A 26,510-nucleotide genomic window follows, 5' to 3' on the forward strand; every position below is an offset into this window, starting at 1 on the left:
TCAAGTAGGCTATGTTGATAGATTCAACAATGTCTAAATTATGCCTAAAGCCCTACCTTCCTAGAAAGAACTCTGATTATGTGGGATTTGTTAGGGATAATCTAAAATATAAATCCTCTATTAGACTTGTTCCTCACTTAGAAGACTACTGGGCCAGTTGCTCTGATGAGTTTGAAGTGAGAAAAAGATTATGGTCGAGATTGACCATAGGCCAAATAAAAGCATTCAAATTTCAACTTGACATCAATGGTATAAAAGAAAATGATAATGAGGAAATGGTTGATCCTCTGTATATTGAACAAATTGAATGTCTCCCTATCCCTAAGCTAGACTGAAACAAAAGAGATGAGGATGATTTGTATTCTTGCATGATAGGAGTTTTGAAGAGAACATAAAATTGGTTAGCTCAAAAGATGAATCCAGCATCAATTCAAGAAAAGCCCAAAAAGCATTCAAGAGCTAAAAAAGAGAAGCCTTCAAAAAAGCTGACTATGCCCTCTAATGCTGCTACTGGTGATTCTATTGCAGGTGAAAATGAAGCTGAAGTTGAAGTATCTATTCCTCTAGTTCAACTTCAAACAATAAGCACTAAAAGAACTATTCATTCATCCACTCGAAGCAAGCGGACTACATAAAATAGAGTGTAGAGAGTGGGATTGAGGTAAATTTGGATTCCCTAGAAACTGAAGAGGTAACAGAACATATCATTGCCCTTGATATGTCTAATTTAATAAAAGTCCAGTAGAAAATGATGGAAGGTGATAGTGCATTGATGAGCACTCTAGCCTTGATTGACAATAATGCCATGCCTGGAAAAGAGCCTTCAATGCCTAAGTGGTTGGAGATCTTTGTAGAAAAGAAAAGAAGCATGGTACCTCTTTCAATGTTGGTAGATGACTTGGTGAGAAAGTGTCTTGGAAGGTGTTCTAAAATTAAGAAAGAAAAAATGGAGTCTCAGCTTAATTTTGACAAAGAAATAGGATGATGGTTGGAAAAAATTGGCAAACCTGCATAGGATAAACTGTAGGAAGAACTCATGCCTCAAGATTATCAGGTGTCAAAAGTAGACCAAGTTAATTGTAGTAGAGCCATGGGCATGAAAATAGTTGAAGTGTCTAACAATAAGATTGCATATCAGGTATGGAAAGATGATAATGATCAGCAAAGTATGAAGGAAGCTATGGGAAGTATGGCCCAATATATCAATGCAATTCTAGTACATCCTAAACTGAAGCCAATGAATGAACTGTTAGCCATTATTGATGTCAAGTCTCCATTTAATTAACAATTGTTAGATAATTTGCAAAAGTATAAATCCATAGTTAAGAAATTTGAAGAATGGATCAAGAGTGTATAGACTAAAGTAGTAACACAAGTGAATCTATTGAGTGATACTCATCAAGAAACTTTGATTGTCATTAAGAATGTTGAATTAAATATCGAGGAAGATGAGAAGGAGAAAAATAATTGGATGAAAGATGCTATGGATTGATGAAATACAAGGGCATGGTCTACAAAAAATCCTCTCTGAATGCCTTGTAGTGAGTCTTGACAATAAAACCTTCCACGTGATTTGTGTAGTACCTGTCCCTAGTTTACATTTTTTCTATTATTGTTAAACTCTTTTAGGCTAGTTTTATGCTTGATGATTAGTAGCATTATTTTGAGATTATTAGATATTGTTTTAGATTCAGTTGATATATGATGAGATTACTTGGTACTCTATACTTCATGTATGCATGATGATTATTAGAATATTTTTAGTTATTGATTAGTTAGATGGATTATCATATGTGTTTTCTTATAGACACTTAACCCATATTGCATGTGTATGGTGTGTGTGCATGTTTTCTTTATGTATGACATTTCTAACATGGTTAAAGAAGGGAGTCATAGTCACTTGCTAGTCAGAATCTACACGATGCACCACTTCCTACCATTTTTTATTTAGCTTAGAATATTGTGTTTGTGCATGCGTAGATTTTATGTAGATTGCAGGTACCAGGTATTGACTTCCCTGAATTGCCAAGATGAGCATACCCTATTGCACTATCTCAATGGTAAGAGAGGGGAGATAAATTCTTGAGTCCAAATCCTAAACCTTTAAGCCATTTGTCTTAGAAAAAATTAGGACAAGTTTTGTGTTGATTACCTTCCAAATGTGTCATATGATGTTATTCATGATTATAACCCTTTAGTTTGATCTTGGATGTGTTTTTAATAATGGGTTTTCGTATTTTGTTTTATAAGTCTTTGGTGATTTTTCTATTAATTAAGTCAAACTAAATGGAAAATTATTATGGTATTTTAAATATTTAATTATATAAAATTAATCAAGAAATTAATTAAATAAAAAGAATTAAATGTAAAGATAAAAGTTATAAGTTTAATTTTAAAATGTGATAATATTTATTTAATTTAATAATAATATATTTAGAGTTCATTTTTAAAGAAATGCTTGATAAATATTTTATTAATTAACATGTTGAAAATAAATTAAAGCATGGAAAATATATTAATTTATTAAAAGTTTAAAGCTTGCATAAAGTGTGCATGAGATTAAAATTTAATAAATTACTTAAAAAGAGAAGTCAAGAGAAATTAAATAAAGTTATTTTATAATTCAATAAACGTGCATGAAAAAGATGAAGTTATAGTTCTAATTTTGATATTTTATATTTATTTAATTTAATAATAATTTATTTAAGATTTTTATTTTAATTAATAAGCTCTAAATAATATTGTTAGTTGAATTAATAAATATATTATTTAAGCGTCTCATGATTTAATAAGAGAGAGAAAACATAACTTAATAAAGTTTATTTTAATTAAATTGCATAAAGATTATGCATGAAATTACATTATAATAAATTAATTAAAGAGTGAGTAAGCAATTATTTAATACAGTTTATTTTAATTAAATTGCATAAAGCTTATGCATGAAATTAAAATATAATAAATTAATTAAAGAGAGAGTAAGCAATTATTTAATAAAGTTTATTTTAATTAAATTACATAAAGTTATATTTTGATTGCTTTCTTGTCACTTTTATAGGACTAAGGTGTTTGTATGATTTGTTTTGGTGATGTCGTGCTATGACATATTTGACTTAACTATTATGAGTCTTCAATCAGTATTTTTGGGGATGCTTTCTAGTTGCTCGTAGAGAACTAATGTGTTATTGTGATTTATCTTTTGATGTTTTCGAGTCACTTGTATAGGATTGAGCTGATTTTATATGATTCTTTGATTTATACTTTTATGAGCTTATGATAGGTTATCTATATGTAATGTCGGGAAGTGGCTTGAAATGGAGGCTGGGCCCCTAAGTGGCTGCCAGGGTAACCCATTGTAAGTTGTTTAATAATGAAAACATTACACTAAATGAGAGTAAAATGAACCTAATAAGAGTCTTTGTATGTCCTTGCCCATGCCTTGAGTGCTAGTACAGACTAGGATGGGAGTAGAGAGAACACTTGGTTGCAACCTTGCATCCATAGTATGCCTCGTCAGTACGAGAGGATACTAGTGGTCGCATAGGGATCACTAGGGGCCTAGGGTCTTAAGAGATTTCTAGGGTAAATTTAGTGTGATTCGTGCGATGACACTTGCCCACTTACATAGTACATTTCCTAGGTGTCTTTGTGAGCCTCTGGGTTTAGAGGTCGATTTATCTTGGAACCTTTGAGTTAGATTATTTTTAGGACTTCTTGGACTTAGAGAGTACTTTTGATATTTGGATTGATATCCTATTTGGGACTTGAGACTATCTCCTTAGCATGGTGGGAATGTGCCTTTTTGGGTTACCATGACGTCGGGTGGTAGTGCTTTTTACTTTTACCATTGAGATCCATCTGTTGATACCATGGCTAGAGTTTCCTTGTTTGCATTTCCTTTTATTCCATCTTTGTATCATTATGATGGATGGTTATATCTTATGATGGATGTTTATATCTTTTATGATGGATGGTTTCTTTTATTGTATTGTACTTTGTATCATGGATCCGAGAAGGATAATATAATTCTATTTTTATAAATGTATATTCTTTTAGCATTTCATACCCTATGATAGGTATAGTGGATGATTGAGCATTATGAATTTTATTGTCAAGTGGCATTCAGAACAAATGTATATTATTTAAATGGACATTGAAATTTTAATTATTTTTTCATATGAATGTGGTATTTGTTAGACTTAGTATTAATTAAATTTAAATGTGATTCAACTTTATGGGATCCTAAAAGAATGTAACTTGTTATGTATGCTTATAGATGATTATATGTTATTGCTTCTGCTACTTTATGTTTGATGTGTATGTTATTATTTCTTGCTTAAAAAAAAAAATTGTTTAAAAAACTTAATAAAACTTTAGGTTAATTATTTTGGATCCCTTGGTGGGGCATTATATCTAGTATTAGAGCCCGAGTTCTACATTGGGAGCTCTGGGTATATTGGAATGCCACTAGTTGTTAACTAGTTGAACAAAAACAAAATTTTAAACTGTTATGTATATTTATTAAAAACTGAAACATGAATTAGTTGCACTGAAACAAAACTTAAACTTTTAGTTGTGTATTTTCAAACTAGAACACTTAAATTCAAAACTGAATTAATATGTAAACCTAAAAATAGGCAAAACTAAAAATTGAACTTATACTATTTTCAAAACATGTGTCTTTAATATATGCTTTATAGTGGTATGTCTATGGCTATTAAAGCATCTTGTTATCTTGGATATTATTGTTGGAGTATTCTAAGTGGATTCAAATCCTCCTACAGTGGGGAAAGGGTCCAATGGGATCCACATAGTGTGTTCTTTAGTGTTAACTTTCTTTTAGGCTTCTAGGAGTAAGCCTAAGTCTAGGGGGGGTGGATGTAGTGCCTGCCCCTAGTTTACAGTTTTTCTATTATTGCTGAACTCTTTTAGGCCATTTTTATGCTCAATGATTAGTAGCATTATTTTGAGATTATCAGATATTGTTTTAGATTTAGTTGATATATGATGAGATTACTTGGTACTCTATACTTCATGTATGCATGGTGATTATTACAGTATCTTCAGTTATTGATTAGTTAGATGGATTATCATACATATTTTCTTATGAATACTTACCCCATACTGCATGTGTATGGTGTGCATGTATGTTTTCTTTTCTATGTCGTTTCTAATATGGTTAAGGAAGGGAGTCGTAGTCACCTGCTAGTCAGGATCTACATGATGCACCACTTCCTGCCATTTTCTATTTAGCTTAGAATATTATATTTGTGCATGCGTAGATTTTATGCAGATTGTAAGTACCGGGTATTGACTTCGTTGAATTGCCAGGATGAGCATACCCTATTGCATTATCTCAATGGTAAGAGAGGGGAGATAAATTCTCGAGTCCAAATCCTATACCTTTAAGCCATTTGTCTTAGAAAAAATTAGGACAAGTATCTAAGTTGATTACCTTTCGAATGCATCGTATGACATTAATTTGTGATTATAACCCTTTGATTTGAACTTGTATGTGTTTTTCTATGATGAATTTTCATATTTTGTTTTATAAGTCTTTGGTGATTTTTCTATTAATTAAGTCAAATTAAATGATTAAATTAATGATTTAATATAATAAAAAATTATTATGGTATTTATAATATTTAATTAATTGAAAAATTAATTAAATAAAAAGAATTAAATGTAAAGATAAACGTTATAAGTTTAATTTTAAAACATGATAATATTTGTTTAATTTAATAATAATATATTTAGAGTTTATTTTTAAACAAATGCTAAATATTATTATTTAATTAATAAATATTTTATCAATTAATGTTTCAAAAAAAAAATTAAAGCATGGAAAAGATTTTAAATTATTTAAAAGTTTAAAGATTGCATAAAGTGTGCATGAGATTAAAATTTAATAAATTAATTAAAAAGAGAAGTCAAGTGAAATTAAATAAGAATTTTTATAATTCAATAAATGTGCATGAAAAAAATAAAGTTATAGTTCTAATTTTGAGGTTTTATATTTATTTAATTTAATAATAATTTATTTAGGAGTTTTATTTTAATTAATAAACTCTAAATAATATTGTTACTTGAATTAATAAATATATTATTTAAGCATCTCATGATTTAATAAGAGAGAGAAAACATAATTTAATAAAGTTTATTTTAATTAAATTGCATAAAATGTATGCATGAAATTAAAAGATAATAAATTAAATAAAGTGAGAAACCTAATTAATTTAATAAATATATTTTAATATCTAAAAGTTTTTGCATAAAGAGGTAAAAGATAACAAGTAATAAACAGTAATTGATCAGCAAGTTCCCTCACATGATTGCACAATTAGAGCCTCAAATTAAGGGAGAACTCTTTATCAAAGATTGTGTGATTGCATAATCAGAGTCCCAAATTGAGGGAGAACTCTTTATGTGAGATCTAGAGCTCATTATGCAATTACACAGGTTTTGGAGGAGCAATTTTGAAGAGGGAAGTTTTCAGAGTAAAGGGATTGTTTTGCATGCTTCATGTGATTGTTGTTTAGGCATCAAATCCAAGTAGGATCTCGTGGTCTATTTGTATAGTGGTTTTCTGTCCTTTGAATTCCTGTCTTCTATATGTCTGTTGTGTTTTGGATTTTAGAATTCTTCTAGGTTGAGACCCTTGTTTTGTATATTTATTGTTCTTCATTTTTGGAAACTTTTGTAAGCAATTTAATGATTAAAAACCTTGTGTGTGGATATGGTTGTTCATCATTTTCAAGAAACATCTATATACAAATTGGAAACTAGAAAATCCTCATGTTAAGATTTATTGTTCTCTATTTTTGAATGCATTTGTGAAAGAGTTAAATTGAAACCCTTATTGTTAAATTGAGGTTCTATATATGGAATTGTTAAATCAGATTTTGGGTTTTGAAAAGAAAACAAGTTCCATTTTATAGAATTTGACTGGTTGGTTTAGATTTCTATATTAGGGCTATTTTGGAAAGTTATGTTTTTAGTAGGTTTCTATTTTTAGAAAGTTTCTATTTTAAAAAAGTCTCTACTTTTAGCAAGTTTCTATTTCGAGAAAGTTTCTATTTTTAGTAGGTTTCTATTTTTAGAAAGTCTCTATTTTTAGAAGCTTTCTATTTTAGAAAAGTTTCTATTTTTAGTAGGTTTCTATTTTTGGAAATTTTACGTTTTTAGTAAGTTTCCATTTTGGAAAGTTTATATTCTTAGTGGGTTTCTATTTTTAACAGGTTTCCTTTTTGGGAAAGTTTTTTCTTAGTTTAATTAAATTAAAATTATTATGGTAATAATTGACAATTATTATTACTAATAATTTCAATAAGTATTTTTAAAATTTGAAATTTAATTATTTAAAAATTTGATTTATTACTTTATTATTTAAATATAATTCTAAAGTAAATTAAAAATCAAAGAAATTAATTGAGAGAATTAATGTTTTCTTTTATAAACTTGGATGTATTTATATGGTTCAGATATATGAAAATGGTTTGTAATACTAGGAAAATTTTATTATTCAAAAACTTTAGTAATTATAATACTTTGAGAAAATGAAAACTAAAACCTTACTATTAACTCATCGATGTGTTTCCAAATCAAACCAAACTGTGAAACCTACACTCTATTTTATGTGTGTTGAGTTTGGGTTGACTAGAGTGTTGACTAGTCTTAGGATGTTACCAAAGGCTTGGGAGTTCTACATTTGTGATGTTATGATGAATTGATTTTGATCTTTTAAACCCAACCATGGTAATGTGTCTCGTATGCTCTATGATGTGTATTGATCAATTGATTGTTATTTCTTTCTAGTGTTCTTGCGTGATGCTGAGGTGAATGTATGACCTATTTGACTTAACCATTTTTGAGTCTCAATTAGTTGTATTTTGATTGCTTTCTAGTCACTTATATAGGACTAAGATATTTGTATGATTTTTTTTGATGATGTCATGTTATGACATATTTGACTTAACCAATTTGAGTCTTCGATCAATATTTTTGGGGATGCTTTCCAGTTGCTCATAAAGAACTAATGTGTTACTGTGATTTATCTTTTGATGCTTTCCAATCACTTGTATAGGACTGAGGTGATTTTATATGATTCTTTGATTTATACTTTTATGAGCTTAAGGGTAGTTTATCTATATGTAATGTCGGGAAGTGGCTTGCAATGGAGGCCAGGGCCCTAAGTGGCTGCCAAGGTAACCCATTATAAATTTTTTAATAAGTGAAAACACTACACTAAATGAGAGTAAAATTAACCTAATAAGAGTCTTTGTATGTTCTTGCCCATGCCTCAAGTGCTAGTACAAAATAGGATGGGAGTAGAGAGAATGCTTGGTTGCAACCTTACATCCATAGTATGCCTTGTTAGTACGAGAGGATATTAGTGACCACATAGGGATCACTGGGGAGCCGAGGTCCTGAGAGATTACTAGGGTAACTCTAGCGTGATTCGTGCGATGACACTTGCCCACTTACATAGTAGGTTTCCTACGTGTCTTTTTGTGCCTCTAGGTTTAGAGGTCGATTTATCTTCGAACCTTTGAGTTAGATTACTTTTAGGACTTCCTGGAATTAGAGAGTACTTTTGATATTTGGATTGATATCCTATTTGGGACTTGAGACTATCTCCTTAGCACAGTGGGAGTGGGCCTTTTTGGGTTACCACATGGTCAGGTAGTAGTGCTTTCTACTCTTACCATTGAGATCCATCCATTGATACCATAGCTGGAGTTTCCTTGTTTGCATTTCCTTTCATTCTATATTTGTATCATTATGATGGATGGTTTCTTTTATTGTATTGTACTTTGTATCATGGATCCAAGAAGGATAATATAATTCTATTTTTATAAATATATATTCTTTTAGCCTTTCATACCCTATGACATGTACAATGGATGATTGAGCATTCCAAATTTTATTGACAAGTGACATTTGGAACAAATGTATATTATTTAAATAGACATTGAAATTTTAATTATTCTTTCATATGGATGTGGTATTTGTTAGACTTAGTATTAAATGTGATTCAACATTGTGGGATCCTTAAGGAATGTAACTTATTAAGTATGCTGATAGATGATTGTATGTTATTGATTCTAACTATATGTTTGATGTGTATGTTATTCTTTTTTGTTTAAAAAAAAATGTTTGATAAACTTAGTAAAACTTTAGGTTAATTCTTTTGGATCTCTTGGCGGGGCGTTACAATCTAAGAATGTATTGAATGGAGGAAAGAAACAATCACACAAGGTATAGCTAAAGTCAAAGAAATGCTATCTAAGCTTGGGGTCATAGATGATATAATTCTCGATAACTTGAAGTGGTTGTATAAGCAGTGTGCAGAATGAGAAAGTGACTTTGTCTTACCCACATAAGATATCATCAAACAAGTACAAAAAAGGTTCTTGGAGCTTCAAGAAAAGAAATCGCCTATGACACAAGAATTTTCAAACATCACCCATGTTGAGGCCATGCTAATAATCAATCAGAAGCACCTAGTGATGCATGAAGGAAAGATAATAGAGCTGAAAAGGGAAAAGGAAGTCTAGAAGTAGAGGATTGCTTTTTTCGACCTGCCACATCAGTTAGTCATCTCACCTTTTACTACCATGTATGAAAGCTAGAAAGATGGAAGAATTATTACTGGTGTGAACAAGCCCATGTGACACTTGGAATGTTTTTAGTTGCATACTTTCTCATTTCTATTTTCTCTATTTTTTTTAGTCAGTTAGTTTGGTTGAATAACCAAATGACCATCTACTCCTGGTGGGGTAATTTTGGATTCTGTTATCCAACCCCAATGGATATATATGTAATAACTATTAAAAAAAATACTCTCTATCAGTGGGTGCGAAACCAAAAATATTTTTGGATTTGATGTCTACATTCTAAAAAGAAAACTTTGATGCAAAATTTGGTTGTTATAAGGATATATAAGATTCTGTAGTTTTATGTTTTGAAGCTTTTTTGGAATAGATAATACGATTTGTTTTGTAATGATTTGTATCCTTGAGGAGATTGATCATGTGTGTAAAGATTTATATTGTCTTATTGTAATTTAGAGTCATGCTATTGAGGTTGAGAGAATTCAAATTGATGGTGATAAAAGTGGATTCTAAATAATTTTCATGTATAGGGATTAATCATGTGGATGATCTTGGTTATAAAATTTAAGTGGGTTTTCAATCTGCACATTCTTTTCATTTTTATGAATTGATTGTTTAAGCTTTTTTATTATTTTCTTTAAAATACTCGTTGGTAAGATTTTCCCTCAAAGGAGGAATTAATGAAGTTCTTTTCAAACTGGTTGTTTCACCTTATAGTATTGTGAAATAATACTAAGCAGAGAAATTCCTTACACATTTAGGGAATTTCAAATCTGTCAGTTTATCAAGAGTTTTTCTCTCTTCGAGCTTTAAATTTAAAAGGGAAAAAATTATTTACTAACAAGGTGTAAACTTGAACTTTGTATTCTATTCATTCATAGTAAGAAATTACATCTAAAAAGAAGATTACACAGTACTGAACAAACAATCTATTCTATCTTTCTTCTAGTCAAAACTAGGAAAAATCTCCTTTCAAAAGTTATAGTGATAATTATTTAAAAGAAAGCTACAACAACTTCCTACTTCTACAATCACTCCATCAATGAGGATCAATTACAAATCATTTACAATAGAAATATCATTAACTATGTTTTAACTCTTCCAATAATACAACATGTTGAGGAAGCTATATTCGTGCATTGAAATAACAGAAATCTCACAATGATCTGCTTGTTGTGATGATTCCTCAATCTGGTCAATTTTGAGTTAGTGTTGAAATGCTAACTTGAATATGCGTGGCAAGTACCTACAAAATATTAAGCGAAACAACTTCCACACACATATATATTCATTTCATCATCAATGTTAGAAAAGATATAATGTTCAAATTATCACTCTTTGCAAATCCTATAGCTATAGGAAGGAACCTATTTAAACATAGCATAAATGAGGAAATATTTATCAACATGTAATATTCCTCTATTAAACCATAGAAGTCCATAGATTCAAGCAAACACAACATATCTAAACAATCTATACTTCAATCTTCATGTCTTAACATATAGATAATATATTCATAAAACCTAATTTCTTTTGCTTAAACCATAGTCATAAAATGTTCCCTGCAAGATAATTTTCCAAAAAAAAGATAAAAGGTTCTCAAAATAATGGCCTTTTATAGGCTCATCATTCCCCCCAACTGATCTATTGTTGTTCTCCAGCAATCATGAAGTTCCTGATCTAAGCTGACACTCTCCTTTCACTAGGTGTCCTTTCGCCTAGCTCATTTTGTACATAATCAAAGTAACCATAATTTTTCTTGAGCCTCTTGTAGCTTTCTGAAATTCTGTAGTCATGTCATGATATTTTGTATTGTCATTTACTACTAGTAGTGGCTATAGGAGAATTGGGGGCTGATACCTTAATGGTAGCCAATGTTTGAACTGATTTCTCCCCAAGTTGATATACTAAGGAATCCTAATTGTAGCAAGAGTCAAGTATTGTGGAGAGTGGGATTCTCTTATTTTTAGATCATGTGGAATTCTAACCCATCGCCACCTTGAGGCAACAATTATTATTTGAACTTTCTAAGATAAGTGTCATTCCTAGTCTATAAAGGCTCTTTCTTTGACTATACTCACCTTACCAAGTCCTCCAGGATTGCCCAAAATAGAAATCCAATCCAAATATGTTCATCTAGAATGTCAAACTTTTGATCTCATTAACAAGGGTGTTGTCATTTCATTTTCTCTATAGGCTGTAGTTTGATGTTCTTTGCTTATTCCATTCTGTATCCATGACATTGTTGGCCTTAACTACATATCCCCTACATATAGGATTGGTTTCTATTCAATGTCATTACACACTGCTAGATTGTGAAGATACAATTCAAACATCAAAATTTTCAAGGCCATAGGAATAGATTGAAATTCATCGTAAAACTCATGTGGGGTAGAGATAGAGGGTTTAAGACCTTCCAAAATTATAATCAATTTATAATTTGAAAATTGTTCTTTAAGAAATAAATCATATACTAACGATGGCAACCTACATTCCATTAACTTAAGAATCAATATAGTGATCTGCTCAATTCTTCTCTTTAGAACTTCATTCTGATCTAAACTTTGTTTCAATTAGCAACTCTGCTCATCAATAACATGCTTTAATTTTTCTTTCTTCAATTTCCATTGAGCTCTTTCCCATGACAACCATTGAAACAAATTAATTCTTGTAGACAAAGGTGTAGACAGGTTTGGTGGTGGTAATGGCTCATGATTAAAGAGGTCTATCCATTCAAGTGCCAAATGATGAGTTTTGTTGACACTCTGTAGTGTGGAGTACCCTCTTTTTCTTATGATAATAGTTTTTTCTTCCTTTTCTTCCTTACTGGATTTTGTAACTAATGTGGCTAATGTGTCCAACCCTTCTTGATCCAATTTTTCTAGTCCTTCTTTGACAGTTTCAGGTCTAAATTCTAGATAATCCTTTGAAAGGAGTTCTGCAAAATTTTCACTAATGCCTTTCATAGTAGGGTTTTCTTCAAATTACTTAGACATTTCAAGCTCTCCAGATTTGTTATCTCTATTTATAAGCACATAATCAATAGTACACTCAATTTTGGTTGTAGATTCTAGGTTTTGCTCTCAATTTCATTGGATTCAATTTGTCTACTATTTTTCCTCCAGAGAGGATTCCTTTTCACATTCAGACACTTCAGGGGTAACAATGGGAATAGAGGCTTTTGGAACCCTACTCTCAGAGAGTCTCACACTTTTCCTTGTAGGTGGTGTTGACAAGTGTGGAAGATTCTTTTGTTTCCCCTTACTTATAGGTTTTTCCATTGCATGCTCTTCAAGAAGCTTTTCTAGACCTTCCTTCTCTTGAGAGTACAAAGGTTCATTAAGGTCACTCTCCTCATCTAGTTGTTCTAGCCATTCTACTTCAAGTTCCAAAATTTTTATCTTTGTCTTTCTCACAAGAAGACCTATTCTTAATAGATAATGGGGCCTTAGGAGCACTAGAAACTTCTACATTTTTGCTAACAATGGAGGGTTCAACTTTGTAAATCCTCTTCTTATTTGGCCTAAGACCAAACGGAGAGGCTTTAGGAGCATTTTTAGCTCTAGGAACAAGTTTACAAAAACTTGTGGATGTTCTTTCCCTTTGTCCAACACCCTGGCCTCTAGGGCCGACCAACCTAAGCTCTACCTCTTTTAACTATAAGAACTCCTCCCATGACTCAATTGCTTGCTTATTTAATTCTCTTTCTATAGTTAATTTTATTAAACCACGGTTAGAGATAGATTGATCACTTCCTGACTGTACTAGAGAAGCTTACTTCTTAATAATGTTAAATAGGAAATTTGGAAGGTTTACTTGTCTATAATCATGTCATAGGTGAGCCAACATTTTGAAGTGTAGGGCATGCAGATATTTGTAACATCCCTCACACGTGAAATTCAAGATGATAAATGTGGCAGGTTGAATAAAATCCATTAGCAAGGATAGCCTAGAAGTGCCTTGTTTCTTATCAATGTACAATGGTAGGTCCTAGTACATACTAAATTGTGCCTTAGCTATCTTCAAGTCAAACTCTTTCTCACAATTTTTTCCTTCTTGGGGCAACCTAGTGACCTCAGCTATCACGTCCTTTGAGAACTTGATTCTCAAACATTTAACCACTGCAACACCATTCCTTAAGGTGGTCATAAATTGAAGAGCTACCTCTTCATCAAATATGTTCAAACTAAGACAATAATCCAACCATCCCCTTCTCCTAAACATTTCATGGCTAACTGCATCTCCTAAAAGAACTCGATGATCAATGGGCTCATTCCTCTATATACCTCCACCCATGGTTAATTGTAGTTGAATTATGGAAATACCCTGACGTTTCAAAGCTTAGTGGATCAAGTTTCACAATATTACAGCACTGGCACATAATTCAAGATCCCATTATGAGGCAAATGTAATGAGGATTGTAAGAGAAGTTTCTAGAGGGAACCTAATGGAAAGAAGGATTCAATGAATCTAACCTAATCCTAAGATGGATGATTGTTGCTTCATATGGTGGCCAAAGAAAAGAACCTACTATTGGCACACTCAGTAAGAAGACTTAAGGAGTTGAAGGTTTGAAGGGTGAACAAGAAATCAAAGATGAAGGGTATGAATGCCAAGTAGAGTGCTGGAGGACTCAATTAGAGATCTATAATCTGTAAGTGATTTGTTTTTCTAATCAAATCAAGTCCTACTACTACTTTCTAATCATTGTATCAATCTGGATAAATTCTTTGAATTAACATTGACCTAATAGTCATTTTTAAATCCTTTAACCAGGTGACATTTTAATGGAATGTTCTAAAGTCTTCTAACAAGCCTCACTCCTAACAGGGTGATTGAGATCCTTTAATCAAGATCACATTTAATAGTCTACATTGTAACCTTTAATAGGGTTGCCTCCTCACAAGGCTTAGTTTAGAAGAGTGAAAATTGGTAGCATGTTACTAGTGTTTTTTTCACAAATTGGGTTTCCACATTAAATCCTTGTCTCAATCTTTGTGAATGATTTTTCTATCCTTTATGTTTACATTTTTCCAAAGTTATTTTGACCTAGAATAGTGACCTACTAAGTAATGGAGTTATTAGATGATCTAATCATTTCATGCACTTATATGGTTGGTCAGTACTAATTTTTTTAATTTATGCATTTAGACCTTGGATAATTGATTCTCCCACCCCCTGCTCAATTATTCTAAATATTCCAATAATTGGACCTTTCTAGAGATGGTTCCTGAGCTATAAACTATGTAGAGATGTTGCAAGCCACAAATGGATAAAGGCCTCTAGTTTCTCCTAGATTCCCATGCATTGTGTAACTTCTTGAAATAATGAAATAATATGGCTTTTAGCTAGTCCTTTTGATTACTAGCAGTGTTGGCTTATAGAATCAAACTACATGTGGTGGAAACCTTTCATAGTTTATTCAAGGGAAAGGTGGACTTTGATAAGGGGATTGATTAATATTTCTTGAATATGATAAAACATATTATCAAAGGGAAAATAGAGACTAATAGATGAGATCATCATCCTAAGGGTTGGAACAAAACAAATTTTGATGGAGTGAAAAAGGGGAACCTTGGAGTTGATGGTTGCGATATGATTATTTGAAATGGGAATGGGGGCCTTATTAAGGTCATCATTGGTCCTCTAGGATTTCAATATAATCACATAGCCAAAGCTATGGATCTCCTTCATGGTTTATGACTAGTAAAGAATTATAATTGCATATGGTTATGAATTAATGGGGATTCTATGATTGTTCTAAACTACTAAAATGAAAAGGTTAAGGGCTTGTGGACCATACCTAATATTATGATATACTATAAAACTATTGTAAAAAATTAGATATGTCTGTTATTAGCAACATCTACAAAGAAGTGAATAACATAGAAAATGTACTAGCTAACATGGAAATCATTAGCTCAAAGGCCATATAGTGGGATGCTAACATGAAAGGGTACATGAACTTAAAAGAAACAATCAATCATGAGAAGTTTTTTAGTACAGTGGGGGATTTAAATTCTTTGGTTATTAATGAAAGAAAACCCCATTGACATGTATAACAATCATGACAATACATATGGAAAGGTGATGTACTGATTTAAGAGATTTTCTCCTAATTTGTGGGTGATTTTTTTAATATTTCATTTATCTTAGCCCTACTCTCAAAAAATAGTGCTTTATTTGGCATACTTTTGTTGCTAAGGAAAGTTGCATAAACATAACTATGGGTGGAACTCTAAAAAGACAAGAATGCGGAGATTGTGTGAAATGGAGGAAAGAACAAGAAGCTTGGGATAAGTTGGAAAATGGAAAATTGTTGCCATATATGGAGAGAATTAAAGATGCCAAACTAGAGATCAATGAGGCATTTATGAATGGTTGGGATGTGAGAATGGTTTCCTTAGTAGGGGGACATCTTAAGTTGGACATCAACATCATAGTGGTGATAACAAGGCTCAGAGATAAACATATGAGCTTTACCATCGTAAAAAAATTGTCGAGGAAGCAATTAATAAAATCCTAAAATTTGATGATGGGCCTTTGGTTAAGAAAAGGGACAAGTCTATTCTATTTCTTTTATTCAAACATTGTACATATTGGTCCTAAAAGCTACAATTTAGTATGTTAATTTGGCTGAGAGGTAAGATAGGGATCACATATTTTTTTTTAAAATGTTAAATCATTCCATGCATTAAATTAGGGTTCACTTTTTGTTTTATTTTCATTTATCTCTAGTGCTTAGTATTAAGGATTTTAAGGAGAAATTGAACAACCCCATTCTCCATGAAGGGTTGATCATATTGATATTTGAGTTTATGATGAACAATGGTAAGGAGACACTTCCCCTAAAGAAGTGGAAATCAAGAGTAAGGAATTTAGAGAAAGGAATTTCACAATGGCTAACCTAGTGGATATAAGTGAGGTCAATGTGAAACTATTGGAAGATGGTCTGAAAGGGGTGGACATTTAGCTCCTATGGGTGATCTAAAAATAGTGAAGAAAATCTCCATTTGTACCTTTAGAAAGGAATAATGACCTTTAAATCCATTAGAAAGCTCAATATAAATTATAGAATCCTAAATGCTAAAATGGAAGAAGTTGTGAATAAGCTAAATCAGGGACCTAGGAATGAAGCTAATGGGTATGATATGAAGAAAAATAATTATTTGTAGAGTTTACTAAATAGAATTAAGAACATAGAAAACACTACTAACAACATGGTTTAAAATTATAAAAAAATCTTGCAAGTGACGGTGGAGAGCATGAACAAAATTTTAGGTAATGTTGATTTGAATGCAAAAAGATTATCTTGTTGGACCTAGATGGCCCTAAGGTAGTGGAAGAGTTTGCAGATAAAAAATGAACTAGATCAAAAACAATAAAGTTGTTGGATAAGAGTGATAAGCTTAACAAAGAGGGTGTCAAAGTGGCCATGGAAAAGATCAAGGACATATAGGAGGAGATGGCTCTTGAGCCAGCTTAAAGTTTGGTTGGTTATTGGTCTAGCTTAGTTATCTAACTGAAAGTTCTTTTACTCCTTTTGTTTCTAAGGGACAGGTCCATAGCTTTGTTTTGTTTGTTATTCTCTATTTAAGTTTATTGTGGGTTCTATGGTGGGTTTTTTGATGTAAAGGGGTGATGGTTTTCATTTTTTAGTACTATTTGAACTAGTAAACTATTTTTATTATTATATTGTAATATTTGTTGGGGTTTTGGATCCCCTTCAAAAACCCTATTTTAAACAATAACAAAATAACACAAGGGAGAATATTTCCCTCATCCATGAATTGAACATTCTATAGGCACATCCAATCATAATTCCAAGAAGAATTAATTATATATTTTATATCAAGATGACTATACAAAGAATTTTTTCAGATAAAAAACTCATATTAGTTCTCTAAGATACCACATATATAAAATAGATTTAAGAAGAATTGTGATAACTTTTGGGAAGTGCTTATCAAATTTCTCAAATTTTTTTTGAAGTTTATTCATACTATTTCTTATCAATCAATTGGTTCATAGCAATTATTCGGGCTTTTGTCTAGCCTAGGAAATCTTAGCCAAGGATTATTCTTACTTTAGCATTTAAGTATATGGGGTGAAATTATTTGAGAATAATAGTCAATAGTCAATAGTTAATTTCAATTGAATTGAATTTATATTGTATCAATATGTATGCACATATTATTTACATGAGTGATTTTCAAAGTTTTAATACTTGTCACATTTAAAATTATTCATATGATTATACAATTGTTGAAAAACTATAAACTTAAATAAGAAACATGGAGTATAATAGAACTTATGTAATTCTAATGTGAAAATTTTAAATTCTAGTATGCCAATGTTTATGTTAATTTGATGGAGTTATAATTTAAAATTGCTATTTGATTGAAACTACAAGATTCATCATTTTATAAATTTATTTATAAATATTTTAATTAAAATTTATATATAATCAGGCAAAAGTCTACAATGCAATGGTAATTTGCGAGCCTCTCATGTAGGAGGTCTTGGGTTCGAATCTACCTTCACTTAACATATAATAATAATTAATTCCAACAAATAATAATAATTAATCTAGGCTTCAGTCGTTTATCGATATATATATATATATATATATATATATATATTTTAATATATAATCATAAATGTGTGTGTGTGTGTGTGTGTGTGTTTGATCTAATCTAAATGATTTGTTAGATTTTATTAAAAATCCTTTAATATATTATAAAAATTATATTTATATTATTAAAAATAATACAATGTGTATGAATACATTTTAGATAAAAAATTAACTTAGAAAGTTATTGTTTATATTAGAATAATTTAGAAACTCCATGCAAAAAGTTTAGTTGAAAGTGATCAATAAAGAGTATCAAACATAAGCAACTACTTCAATATCTTAGACCTAGCAACGCTATACAATTGATTGCATATCAGAGAAGTATCCCATATAGCCAAATTGAGAGTATATAGAGTACAAATAGCATGAACAAAATACACAACTTTTAGAGTATATCGCAAAATAATAGAATAAAAAATATCTAGAAGTTTCCTATTCTTCTCCATTTGGGCCCTAGCCATCATTAGAAGCCTTTGATTGTAAAGCTACTCTATACAACTACTCTATAAAATGTAAGCATATGATTGTGGAGTTAAGTGAAGAAAAAATATAGTGTTTGGAAATAAATAAGAAGTATATAAATTACAAACAAATGATGAATGATTTTGAAGTTTCTAGTCTATTATTATTGTTTCTTATAAATCAATTGGCTCATAGCAATTATTCAAGCTTTTGTCAAGCCTAGGAAATCTTAGCCAAGGATTATTCTTACTTTAGAATTTAATTATGTGGGGTCAAATTATTTGAAAATAATTGTATTATAACACTTGTAGCAGTACAAAATCTTGAGAAAATGAATATAAAAATGATGGTTGACAATATTGTGACTTCCACAAAAAAAATATCTTCACACAAAATTGTAATCTTAGTTCAAGTGTTATGTGTGAAAAGTGCACAAGAAAGGAAATGAAAAATATTTTAGTATCCAAGGTATAAAATGTAATATTTTTTGGTACATTTATAATTTTCTAGTATAAATTTTTTCTTGTAATTTTGTATCAGTTAGACTTCCTACATTTATAGTCATGATTATTAGAAATATGCATGTTATGGAAATAATAACTAAAAAATGGGATATGCTCATTGTTACATATTTGTAGATGTTATGCATGACAGCTTCATATATACTTACAAAAATTGTTGTAGTTCAAATAAAATTTCAATTTAGACTAGCAATATGGTTTCCATTTAATACAATTCAGTTATTTTATTATATTTCTCTATTTTGTTCTCCCATAAGTTGAACATTTTAATTTATTGAAAAGGATGAACAACACAAGACCTAATTAGGTTAAGTAGGATATGGGCTATTTCAGTATCATACAAGTCATATGTTTCAATGTGTATGTAAGTCTTATCAATAATCCATGACTCTTGTCTACAACATGTTGTCATGCTTCAATATTGTTCTCCATCTCATTTGTCTTGCGAGTGATATTTGTTACCAATAACAAAGAAAAAATGATCTAGAGAGGAAATGGATTATATTTATCATAATTATTATGGTTACATGTTAAACTTACATATGAGTTGTAGTAATATTGGATGGGTGACCTTATGGGAAGTTTTGGTAACTACAATGAGTGTTAAGTGTTCAATTAATTCTCATGGTAGATGTTTTCTTGTGAGCCACTACTCATGAAACACGGGTCAATGAGTTTGACTCAAAAACTATAGAGTTAATCTTGATAATAATATTATAATTTGACTTACTCAACAATTGATAAAGGTTTTGAAAATATGATTGCCAAAAAGTAGGCATAATCTTGGAGGAAACAAAATAATTATCAATTGGTTGGGTTTTTCTTTGCATTAGTGGTTTAAGCTTTGTCATTATATGTAAATATGTCTACTATCTTGACTGGAATTATTATTTGGAGGAATATTTTTTTTAATATTTTTGTGGTAATGTACTAAGGACCGGCCCCCTTGTTTTTGACTTTTTTTAATATGAAAATAAAAATAATTATTAAAAATCTATTTTCTAATGCTTTTCGCTCTATTTAAACCCTAGAATTTTTTAACTAGCCTTAAAGAACACTATAAAAAAGTGGGTTTAACTTTAATTTATCTATAATGATGTTAAATGTTTAATGATATCTCATTTTCTCAAATAAATAGTAGAATTTAACAAAATTATATATACAATTTCCTCATATAATGACACATGTTTATAGATGTTCACTTTTATACACTTCCTCATTTCATTATGATTTGAATCCAACACATACAAGTGTACTATTTTGAATGCGAATGAATTGGGTTTTTTTAAAGTGGACTGGAAATAACTTGCTCATACCAACCTTGTCTCCCCACATAAGCATATGTAAATTCTTAAAATTTTGAATTCTTTGTTTGGATGCACCAAATCAAAATTGGAATATGAAGTAAAATAGGAACATGTATTCCAATTTTGGCCCAAAAATGAGGTTTTGCAATTCCAATTCCTATTCCAGTTTTATTTATTTTACAAAATATAAATTTTTGGGTCTGCAAATTCCCCATCAAATTGTGGGAAAACCAAATAGAGAATAGGAAGACATACCCCCATTTTCTATTCTAGAATAAGTATTCCATAATAGCTATTCCTATTCCTCCAGCCAAAAAGACCCCAAATGTTCATGTCATCATTGCTTTAGAAAATTTTGAATCATGAACAACACTTGCGTACATCATTCTGAGAAATAAATATGAAATGACTGCATTTGTCCCAGACACAGTGCATTCTAAAACACAATACTTTTTCAGAAAAATGATGCCTAACCTTCCAAAGTTTGTAGAGCTAATTCTACTCCATATACCAATTAACTCATAAAATAAACAATCCATAAATGGGAAATAATGGCCTTCTTGCAGCATTTATGATGTTCTCTTTTACTGCATTAATTATAATTTGCAACTATGGCAACTTATCTACTGGTGTGGGAGATTCTCTTTCATTGGGTGCCTTGCTTTCTAGAAATTAGACAATAATTTCAAAGAATGGAATGTTTCAATTGATATTTTTTAGGCCAACTGGAAGAAATAACTAGTATGTTGGTATCTGGTATGCCAACATATTAGAGAAAATAATCATTTCGGTGGCCAATAGGGAGAGCCCTATGAAAAACAAGCCTGGCATTATAAAGCTGTCAATAGAAGGTGAGTTGGGACTGTTCTGTAAGAGGCCCAAAGAAATGAAATGAAATACACACACACACACAAATTTTATTAAAATAACAAAAGAATATATACAACCTAAAAACTGTTCAAGCAGTTGAGAAAAATATATTAATTGTTACATAATCAAACTGCTGGACTACTTCTTGAACTAAACATATCCTGAATGATTATTTAGCATTCCCCCCTTAATCTGAAGGGATATTTGTCATGCCAAGTAGCATTCAAAATTGTTCAAATTTAACATGTGCCAATGCTTTAGTAAAAATATTAGCAATTTGTTCTTCAGTGGAACAATGTTTCAGCTGTATAGTTTTTGCCTCAACATGATATGGAATCAAGTGATATTTGGTGCTGATATGCTTGGTTCGATCATGAAATTTAGGATTCTTTATCAATTGTATTGCAGAATTATTATCAACAAATAAAGTTTTTGAAGCTGTCTATGCCACTTGCAAGTCATCAAGAATTTTTCTCAGCCACACAATTTCCTTTGTAGCTTGAGCTGCTGCTACATATTCTGCTTCAGTTGTAGAGTCAACAAGAATTGTTTGTTTCTTTGATCTCCAAGTAATAGCTACTGATCCTAGGGTCATCAAATAGCCAGAAGTAGATAACCCATGCTCTTTGTCACCATCAAAATCTGAATCAGCATAGCCAGTAAGATGGAAGTCTAAAACTCTTGAATATTTTATGCCAAGATTTTTAGTTCCCTTTAAATATTTCAAAACTTGTTGTCCTGCAATCCAATGCTCCTCAAATGGTTTATGCAGGTAAGTGCACAAAGTTGTGGTGCCAAAAGGGGGCTATAAGTGGACACCTTTTTCCTAAAATCTACAAATTTTGAACTTGAACAAGAATTTGAAGATAGTTACGCTCAAAATTTTAAGATATGAAAAAAACCAAAGTCATAGTCCTTTGAATCTAGTTTCTAAACTACTAATATTTTTTTAAAATGGTTTAGTTTTAGGTCCTCAAAAAAGGGGGCCACGAAAAGTGGTATTGTTTATTCCAAAAGAACATAACACAGTACAAAGTGTGGCCCCCCTAAAATTTTAACTTTTTTTTTGAAATTCTTTAATCACTCTGGTCAAAAGTTACTTAACACTATGTAGTTTATCCCAGATTTTTCAGGTAATTTTATAATGTCTATTTTTTTTAATGAATTTTTAAAGTAAACACGTCCCAAAAATGTGAAATATCTATGTGCTCCCCCTAGAAATAATTGAAAACTAATCTAAAATCAAAACTTTTATTTTCCAAAGTGTGTAGAATGGAGTCTAGTTTCTAAAAAACTAAGTTGTTGCAAAATTCGATAAATGAGCTAAAATCTATAGCCCAATTAATACATGGTGGTTTTTGACAAAAAATGAACATACATTCAAAATAAATTATAGATGAAAGGTTTCAAATAGTTCAAATTTAAAATAAATTATATGGTTAGATAGCTAACACAGAGACCTATAATGCTATGTAACCCAATCTTATCGATACCCAACCACGAGGAATCTTGAAGGGGAGCACACAAGAAATAAAATCATTTTTGGTATGTTTGCTCAAAAACACATCTCAGACCTGTTCATAAACTCCAAACCTTTGGGTTGGATCTCCAAGGCAAAACCAAGCCTTAGGCTTGGGTTTAAATAAGCTTTCAATAGCGTGTGCGCCCTATAGCGTGCACATGCTATAGTGCGCACACACTATAGTGCACACACACTATTAAGACCTAAATTGCATAAGAGAACTAGGTGGGGGGGATAAGGGAATGACCATGTGTGTGAGTGAGAGAGAGATAGAGAGAAAGTGAGAAAGAGTAGGGGTGGCAAAGAGAGTATAGGATGAAAGAGAGACTAGGGATGGCAGAGAGAGTACAAGATGCAAGAGAGAGTAGGGGTGGAAAAGAGAGAGTGCGGGACGGGGGAAAGAGATTGACAGTAGGGGATGGGAGAGAGAGGAAGTGTGTGAGAGAGTATAGGTTGGGAGAGAGAGATTAAGAGTAGGGGATGGGTGAGAGAGAGAGTAGGCGATGGGAGACGGAGTGGGAGAGGAAGAGTGAGAGAGAGGAGGATGGGAGTGCATGTGTGTGAAAGAGAGAGTATGGACTGGGAGAGGGGGAAGACAAAGTAGCTCGAGGGAGAGTAGGGGATGGAAGAGAGAGTGGGCGATGGGAGAGGGAGTGGGAGAGGGAGAGAAAGGGGGGATAGAAATGTGTGTAAGAGAGAAAGAGAGAGAGAGTAGGGGATAGGAGAGAGTGTGAAAATGTAAGAGTAGAGAGAGAGAGAGAGAGAGAGAGAGTAGGCAATAGGAGAGGGAGTGGGAGAGGGAAAACGAGTGAGAGAAAAAGTAGGGGATGGAAGAGGAGAGAGGGGGATGGGTGTGTGTGTGTGAAAGAGGGAGAGAGTAGAGAATGAGAGAAGGGAGAGAGAGAGATAGAGAGAATAGGAAATGGCAGAGGAATGGGAGAGAGTGAGAGAGAGAGAGAGAGAGAGAGAGAGAGAGAGAGAGAGTGTGTGTGTGTGTGAGAGAGAGAGAGAGAGAGAGAGAGAGAGAGAGAGAGAGAGAGAGAGAGAGAGAGAGAGAAGGCAGTGGGAGAGGGAGAGTGAGTGAAAGAAAAAGTAGGGGATGGAAGAGGAGAGAGGGGGGATGGGTGTGTGTATGTGTGAAAGAGAGAGAGTAGAGAATGAGAGAAGGGAGAGAGAGATATAGAAAGAGTTGGCAATGGCAGAGGGATGGGAGGGAGAGAGAGAGAGAGAGAGAGAGAGAGAGAGAGAGAGAGAGAGAGAGAGAGAGAGAGAGAGAGAGAGAGAAGGTGGTGGGAGAGGGAGTGGGAGGGAGAGAAAGGTGGAATGGAAGCACGTAAGAGAGATAGAGTAGGGGATGGGAGATAGTAGGTAGTGGGATAGGGACTACGAGAGAGAGAGGGGGGAATGGGAATGTGTATTTATTTATAAGAGAGATAGAGTAAGGGATGGGAGAGAGTGTGAGAGTTTGAGAGAAAGTAGGAGGTGGCAGAGAGAGCTCATACAGGATGGGGGTGAGAGAGAGAGAGAGAGAGAGAGAGAGAGAGAGAGAGAGAGAGAGAGAGAGAGAGAGAGAGAGAGAGTAGGGGATGGGAGAGATTGTGAGAGAGAGTAGGGGATGGAAGAGAGAGAGTGAGAGTAGGGGATGGGAGAGAGAAAGTAGAGAGGGAGAGAGAGTACTTGAGAGAGAGAGAGATAGTAGGTGGTGCAAGAGGGAGTGGGAGAGGGAGAGAGAGGGGGGATGAGAGTGTGTGACAAATATAGAGAGTAGGGAATGGGAGAGGAGAGAGAGAGAGGGAGGATGGGAGTGTGCATGTAAGAGAGATAGAGCAGGGGATGGGAGAGAGTGTGAGAGTGAGAGAGAGAGTAGGTGGTGGCAAAGAGATCTCGTACAAGATGGGAGAGAGAGAGAGAGAGTGAGATTATGAGATGGGAGAGTGTGAGAGAGAGTAGGGGATGGGAGAGAGAGAGTGATAGTAAGGGATGGGAGAGGGAGAGAGAGAGAGAGAGAGAGAGAGAGAGAGAGAGAGTAGAGAGGAAGAAAGAGAACTTGAGAGAGAGAGATATTAGGCGGTAGGAGAGGGATTGGGAGAGGGAGAGGGAGAGAGATAGGGGGGATGGGAGTGTGTCTAACAAATGTAGAGAGATAGGGGATGGGAGTGTGTCTGAAAAATGTAGAGAGTAGGGGATGGGAGAGAAGAAGAGTGGGGGAATAAAAGTGTGTGTATATCTAAAAGAGAGAGAGAGTAGGGGATGGGAGAGAGTGTGAGAGTGTGAGAGTAGGGGGTGGTAGAGAGAGAGAGTACAATGATGGGGGAGAGAAAGTAGGCAGTGGGAGAGGGAAAGAGAGAGGGGGGATGGGAGTGTGTGTGAGAGAGAGACAGAGTAGGGGATGGGAGAGAGTGTGAGTGTGAGACAGTAGGCGATGGGAGAGGAGAGAGAGAGCAAGGGATGGGGTAGAGAAAGTAGGTGGTGGGAGAGAGAGAGAGAGGGGGGGGATGGGAGTGTGTGTTTGAGAGAGATAGAGTAGGAGATGGAAGAGAGTGTGAGTGTGAGAGAGTAGGGGATGGGAGAGGAGGGGGATGGGAGTGTGTGTGTGAGAGAGACAGAGTAGGGGATAGAAGAGATTGTGAGTGTGAGAGAGTAGGGGATGAGAGTGTGTGTGTGAGAGAGACAGAGTAGGGGATGGAAGAGAGTGTGACTGTGAGAGAGTAGAGGATGGGAGAGGAGAGAGAGAGAGAGCAGGGGATGAGGAAGAGAAAGTAGGTAGTGGGAGAGGGAGAGAGAGAGGGGGGATGGGAGTGTGTATGTGAGAGAGACAGAGTAGGGGATGGAAGAGAATGTGAGTGTGGAGAGTAGGGGATGGGAGAGGAGAGAGAGAGCAGGGGATGGGGGAGAGAAAGTAGGCAGTGGGAGAGGGATAGAGAGAGGGGGGATGGGAGTGTGTGTGTGTGAGAGACAAAGTAGGGGATGGAAGAGAGTGTGAGTGTGAGAGAGTAGGGGATGTGAGAGGAGAGAGAGCAGGGGATGACAGAGAGAAAGTAGGCGATGGGAGAGGGAGTGGGAGACAGAGAGAGAGAGGGGGAATGGGAGTGTGTGTGTGTAAGAGAGATAGAGTAGGGAATGGGAGAGAGTGTGAGAATGAGTAGGTGGTGGTAGAGAGAGCTCGTACAAGATGGGAGAGAGAGAAGAGAGGGAGAGAGAGAACTTGAGAGAGAGAGATAGTAGGCAGTAGGAGAGGGAGAGGGAGAGGGAGAGAGATAGGGGGAATAGGAATGTGTGTAAGAGAGACAAAGTAGGGGATGGGAGAGGAGAGAGAGTAGGGGATGGGGGAGAGAAAGTAGGTGGTAGGAGAGGGAGAGGGAGAGAGATAGGGGGGATAAGAGTGTGTGTGAGAGATCTAAAGAGTCGAGGATGGGAGAGGAGAGAGGTAGAGAGAGTAGGTGGTGGGAGAGGGAGAGTGAGAGAGAGTAAAGAATGGGAGAGGGGAGATAGAGTAGGAAGAGAGAGAGGGAGGGGATGGGAGAGAGAGTAGGAAGGATAGAGAGTAGTAGGGAGGATAGGAGTAATGTGATTTCACATAGT

At 33.4% G+C, this 26,510-nt stretch overlaps 1 pseudogene; it reads left to right on the top strand.

Moving 5' to 3' along the window:
• Nucleotides 1-413: 413 nt before the first annotated feature.
• The window catches only part of LOC149558120 (G-type lectin S-receptor-like serine/threonine-protein kinase At2g19130), a 54,410-nt pseudogene continuing 28,313 nt past the window's right edge, over nt 414-26,510 (top strand).

This window comes from Cupressus sempervirens, chromosome 5 (genome assembly GCF_028749045.1).
Source record: "Cupressus sempervirens isolate cs-2001-9-10 chromosome 5, ASM2874904v1, whole genome shotgun sequence".
Taxonomy (NCBI): domain Eukaryota; kingdom Viridiplantae; phylum Streptophyta; class Pinopsida; order Cupressales; family Cupressaceae; genus Cupressus; species Cupressus sempervirens.